The sequence below is a fragment of the Physeter macrocephalus genome, chromosome 11 (assembly GCF_002837175.3).
Source record: "Physeter macrocephalus isolate SW-GA chromosome 11, ASM283717v5, whole genome shotgun sequence".
Classification (NCBI taxonomy): Eukaryota; Metazoa; Chordata; class Mammalia; order Artiodactyla; family Physeteridae; genus Physeter; species Physeter macrocephalus.
In genome coordinates this window covers 91,362,946-91,368,588 of record NC_041224.1, presented here as the reverse complement: position 1 = coordinate 91,368,588, position 5,643 = coordinate 91,362,946, and positions in this window count along the sequence as shown.

The window sequence follows — 5,643 nt, the reverse complement described above, 5'->3', positions numbered from 1 at the left end:
AGTTTTGGGAAGATGGAATTATGAAGTTGCCTGAAAAATGGCAGAAGGTAGTGGAACAAAATGGTGAATACATTGTTCAATAAAGTTTTTGGTGAAAATGAAAAATGTGTCATTAATTTTTACTTAAAACCTGAAGGCACTTTCTGGCCAACCCAATATTTATAGCTAGTCCTGCTCAACTAACATACGTTTATACCCACATATACACACAAAATGGTGACACTCGTTTTACATTTATAAAGTGCCTACCTTATGCTTTACAAATGCAGGCACAACTACAGAGGGATTTGCTCCGATTGGGTTCTTTCTGAAGATTCCTATATATATATAGCTGAGTTCTGTTTATAGAATATCTGGTGAGCTCCTACTACATGTGCCAGGCAAAATTCTAGGGAGCGGTGATTCCAATTAAGAAATCTTCTTAAGTCTTCTTAAAAAAGGCAATAAAATAGTTATTTAGACCCAAATCTGTACTATGACATGAACTGAACCATTTATTATGTGTTACAGCCATAAAATGTTCAAAAACAAGTAAAAGACCAGTGTAACTATAATTTGTACCAGGTGTCTAACAATCCCTCCTCAACAGGAGGTGAACCTAGGCAGATCTATTAACATCTCTGTGAAGTCACTTCCTCAGGAGGAATGAGTTCCCTTTCTTGGTCCTGCTTTTCATTTTCCTTTTGCTCTGTGTCCAGTGTACACCTCTCCTGCCCTCTTCACTTGAACCTCACCAATCTGTAGCGATTAGCCACTTCCTAGGATCAGAACTGAACATCTAATTGCAAATTTTCCAAGCATTTTCTTTGAGGTTGTTCAAAGCTCATCTCTAGAGTTGGGTTTTACCAATCCACTCCTTATGCTATTCACACCATTTGCACGAATTGGACAGATAGATGCAAATTCTGGGCAGGCTCTGTGGACAGCTGCAGCAACCATGGCTGCTACAGAACTGCTATTGACATGGAAGGATTGTATGCACCTCCCTAGCTTTAATGGGGAGTTGGGGAAGTAGGTAAAAATTCCCAGCCTGAGTGTCACCAAAAGATCCTATCTCCTCTAAGAAGCACTTCATGCTTCGTAAGTTAATGTCTTTCTCTGTCAAATACCCCCTTAGCCATAGCAAATGTACATTGACTTGGTAGGGTTTGTTATTTAACTTTTTAATTTAAATTGTGTTTATGAGTGATTCTTGGTATTCTCAGCCCTTGAGTAGGAAGAAGGGAGGGTCAAAGGAAAACTATTCTCCACTCTCTATGCGGCTTTAGACCATCTCCTCTACTCTTGTGTTATAAGCTGCTGTTTTCCATCTTCCCTTTCCATCCTTTCTGCCTTTTCTTCCCATTCCTATCTTATTCATGTTTTGTCTTTTATTTTCTGCATTTCCTGCCCAGTCTTTCTCCCATCCTCTCAATTTTTCAGGAAGACAGAACAGCAGGTGGGCAACGAGTAAGATCATGTCAGAGAGAGGGTGTAGGAAAACTTTGCCTAGGGTAAATATGTTCAGTCCCTTTTTTAAGAAACGTTTACCCTTAGAATAACTAGTCAGCATTAGATCAGTTTTAGCACTCACATTTTTACAGATGAAGAAACAGCCTTAGGGAATTAAGTTTGGCAACAATATAGCCAAGAGTATCCAGAATAAATTCAGAGTTCCAGGGCTCTTCCTATTGTTGGATCATGTGTCCCAATTCTTAGAGTGTAAAATATTGCTGTCCTAAAATTAGGTGATTGTCACTAAAACTTGGATGGTCCCAGTAGCATGAGAATTCAGATTTCCAAAACATTTATAGTAAAATTTTCAGCCAGCAGTTAAAAGAAATTTTACATGACACCTTTTTCTGAACTTACAAAAATGCTTTTGTTTACCAATTCCTACCCGAATGTTCTGCTCTAACAGTGTTTACATCTTCACTGTGTCATGAGAGTTCTGTGAAAGAAAACAAGAAATAGAACTGTCATCCTGTTTCAAGAGGTTGAGCCCAGACATGTCTCTATATATAAAGGCAAGGCCAGTGCCCTACGAAAAATCCCTATTTTACCCCTGTTGAGTAATTGTACTAGGAATTATATTTAACACCAGCCTGGCTTGGGTAAATTGATGACATTTAAGGGATAATCCCTTGCTTAGTCACCAACTCCTTTATTTTCATTTAGGAGAACTGGGGAGGCTGCACCTGAGAGAATGTTTTCCAAAAGGCAAATACTATGGATTTGTGGCATCTTTCCAAAACCAGAACTGTGTAGGGGGAGCAAGACAGAGACAAGAATCATAGGTATTTATACCCCTCAGTATGCAGAGTACAGTGGTGAATTTTTTTCTGCTCTAATAGAATTTTCTTTTCTTACAGTTATCAAAATGCAGCTAAATTACTCCCACTATGACCCACCTGTAAGAATCCCCTGCTCTTTTTGTTCTTGCTCCCTAGTCTCTATAATTAGGGAATGTGTGTTCATCACATGAACAGCAAATGAAGCTTTACAATGTGAATGCATTTTAAGTGTTTGAAAAGTACTTTCTAAATTATTACCATCATCATCATGGCCCTTACATGGTCTTAAATGGCCCTAAATAAGCTGCCATGTAGGATGTTCAGCTACCCCGAGGCTGGGAGAGAGCCCAAGCCACATGGAGAGGCCACTCCTAGGCACTGCAATCAGCAGTTCCAACCAAGTTCAGCCTTGGAGTCATTGCAGCCTGATCGTCCAACATGGGAGTGAAGAAGCCTCCAGATGATTTCAGCACCAGCTGTTCAGTCACCCCCAGCCTTCAGGTCTTTCCAACTGAAGCACCAAAAATCATGGAGCAGAGCCAAGCCACCCCCACTGCACCCTCTCCCAAATCCTGAACCCCAGAATCTGTGAGCATAATCAAAGAGTCGTATTGTGCCACTACCTCTTGGGGTGGCTTGTTAAAACCAAGAATATCTGAAACAATCACCGCCATCATTGTGAATGAACTTGTCATTCTGAAGTTTTAATTTTCTGAAGCCCTAAATGGTTGTACAGAACGCTGGGGGTATTTAAAAACACTCTTCAAACACAACATAATCAAATTTTGTGTGGACCTACAAGCATTCTCTAGAACATCAGGCCTCATGCTTCATAGAAAGCTACATAAAGATTGGATTGGTTGATCCCCATGAGAATCCAGATAGTTCCATAAACTGTGACACTGAGGGAGGTGTCCAGGGTTCTGGGGACCCAGTTGGACAGGCTCCAAGACAGGAAAGTTTTTCCTTCTCTTTTTATTCCCTTATACGTATTCTGTTTCTGTTCTGACATTTTAAAAAATTTTAATCCTCTGCTTAAAAATCTTCTTAAACAAATACAATTAATTAAAATGTTCATGAAATTTGTTTTGGAAAAATTAAAGCCTTAGTATTACTATTGTGGAATATTTCTTCATCTCCAAGCTTACTCCAGAGTGTCATTGATAAGGAACTCCACTGACTTTGTTTCCCCTTTGATATACTTTGTAGCCTGGAATATACTCTGTAAAAACAGTAATCTAAAACAATGCACAGTATTAATGGCTCTGAAATAACTTGGGTCAGTTTGTTCTGTGTCATACTATAAACATCTTGTTGATCTAACACTGGAAAGTGTTAGACTAAAATGAAGTCAGACCTATCCCAGCCTGGTCTTGGCTAACTAATTCCCACTCTGCTGTTTATAACATGTACACTATTCCAACAGCTTATGTATAAAGAGCTGGGTAATATATGGGCTCTATTCTGCTCCTAGCTGCTTGCTCTGGTTTCGTACCTCTCAGAAATTAAAAAATCAATGAGCTAAATGCCTCCCTGCCTTCCATCTACCTCTCTCTGCATGCTCCACTTCCAGAAACCAAAAGCTTATTTGAACCTGTAGAATGAGACCCTCTGGAGATTGGGAAGCAACAGTCTCTTCCAATACCTTAATATCATTTTCCTTGACCTAATGAATAGTTTATTTTTCCTTACCACAGCTGGCCTCTTTCTGCCACTGCAGCTTCATCTCTCCCCTCTTCCCCACGTTGCCTTGAGGTGCTATCCTTTCTGAATGCTGTTCCTTCAGTTCCCACCCAGGCTGAGTCTTGCCCCCGTGCTCTTCCTCTGCTGGAGTTACCCTCCCATCTTCCAGCCGTCCCTCCACCCTCAACCCTTGCCTACTCCACAGTAAATGTATTATAGTTCCGTCCTCATTGTAAGGTAACTCCTTTTTAGTTTTTAAAAAATTCAAACATACAGAAAAGTCAGGAAATACTACACCAGACATCCATGTAGACTCACCAACTGTTATTTTACTGCCTTTGGCCTCATCTTCGTCTTTCTTTCTTTTTTTAAATTTAATTAAAGAATTGTTGATTTATAATGTTGTGTTGATTTCATCTGCATCTTTCTATCTGACTTTTCTTTTCCTTTTCTGAATAGTTTAAAAGCAAGTTGGGCAGAGCAGTCAGGCCATTTTATCCCTAACTATTTGGGCACAGAGCTCCTCAGAACAAGGTCATTCTTAAAGTACCATCTTTGAAGTCCTTCCTGACACCTCCTCACAAATGGAACCCTTACCTCAGCTTTTGAGCCTCCCCTTCCCCATTCTCACATATACACCTTGATTTCAGCATCTGTAACTCGTACTTGATAGAGTTGTTTATAAGGCTGTATCTTCTTAATCAGCTGTAAACTCCTAAGAGCAGGGCTCCTTTTCTTATTATTCTCAGTATCGTCAGTGCCCGGCCCAATGCCTGGCATATGGGACACGTTTATTAACTGTTAGCCAGATAAATGAATGGCTGAACGAGGATAGTCCTCTCTTGGTTTCCTGACCCAGAACTCCAAAGCCCTTCATCCCTTTGGGTATCAGCCATGCCTGCGTTGACACTCTGAAGGCTGCTTTCTCATTCTCCAGAGCTACTATTCAGAACTCTTATCACCTTCTCACCTCAGCCTCATTTCTTTTAGTATCAAAAGATGACCCAGCATGTCACTTCACACATATCTGTCAATTCCTCTGTCAATTCCTTCTCCTCCATGCCTGTATCTGTCCTTTCCTTCTAAGTTATTTCAGAGAAAGAAACATCTTTCTTCCTTTGCTGTACAACACTTACATCTGTGCTTCATCACATCCTGTTCTATGGGTGTAGAACAAACTGCCTCAGGGTCTGAGCTGGACTTGAATCCTAGGTCTAACACGTTGCAGCTGTTTCCAGCCTCTCTTCTTCTAGGATATGGGAATTATGTTGTTACCCTAGGTAATTGTAAGTTTCAGTAACTGTTGTGAAACAACTACCTGGCATTCACTCGGTTGCCAGTCAGTTTGCACTAGTCCCCGTCCTTCCCCAAAGCACATGGAGTTATTTCCCTCATTCTGCACCTTTGAGCATGTCACTCCTGCCTGAAACGTCCTTAGCACTTCTCCACCTGGAGAAATTCTGCCATCTTTCAAGATCTTGTTCAAGTAGCACACTTTCCATGAAGGATTCCTGGATTATGATGCCCTCCTCTTGAACACTCAGGAACAAAAACCAGAATTAGTCAATCCCTTCTCTGTGCTCTCTTAACCTTCCATAGACACCTTTACAAAGTATTCTTATGTTGCATTGTGAACACCTGTGGAGGGTCTGTCATACTAACTGCTCTGTGAGCTGTAGTGTCTTCT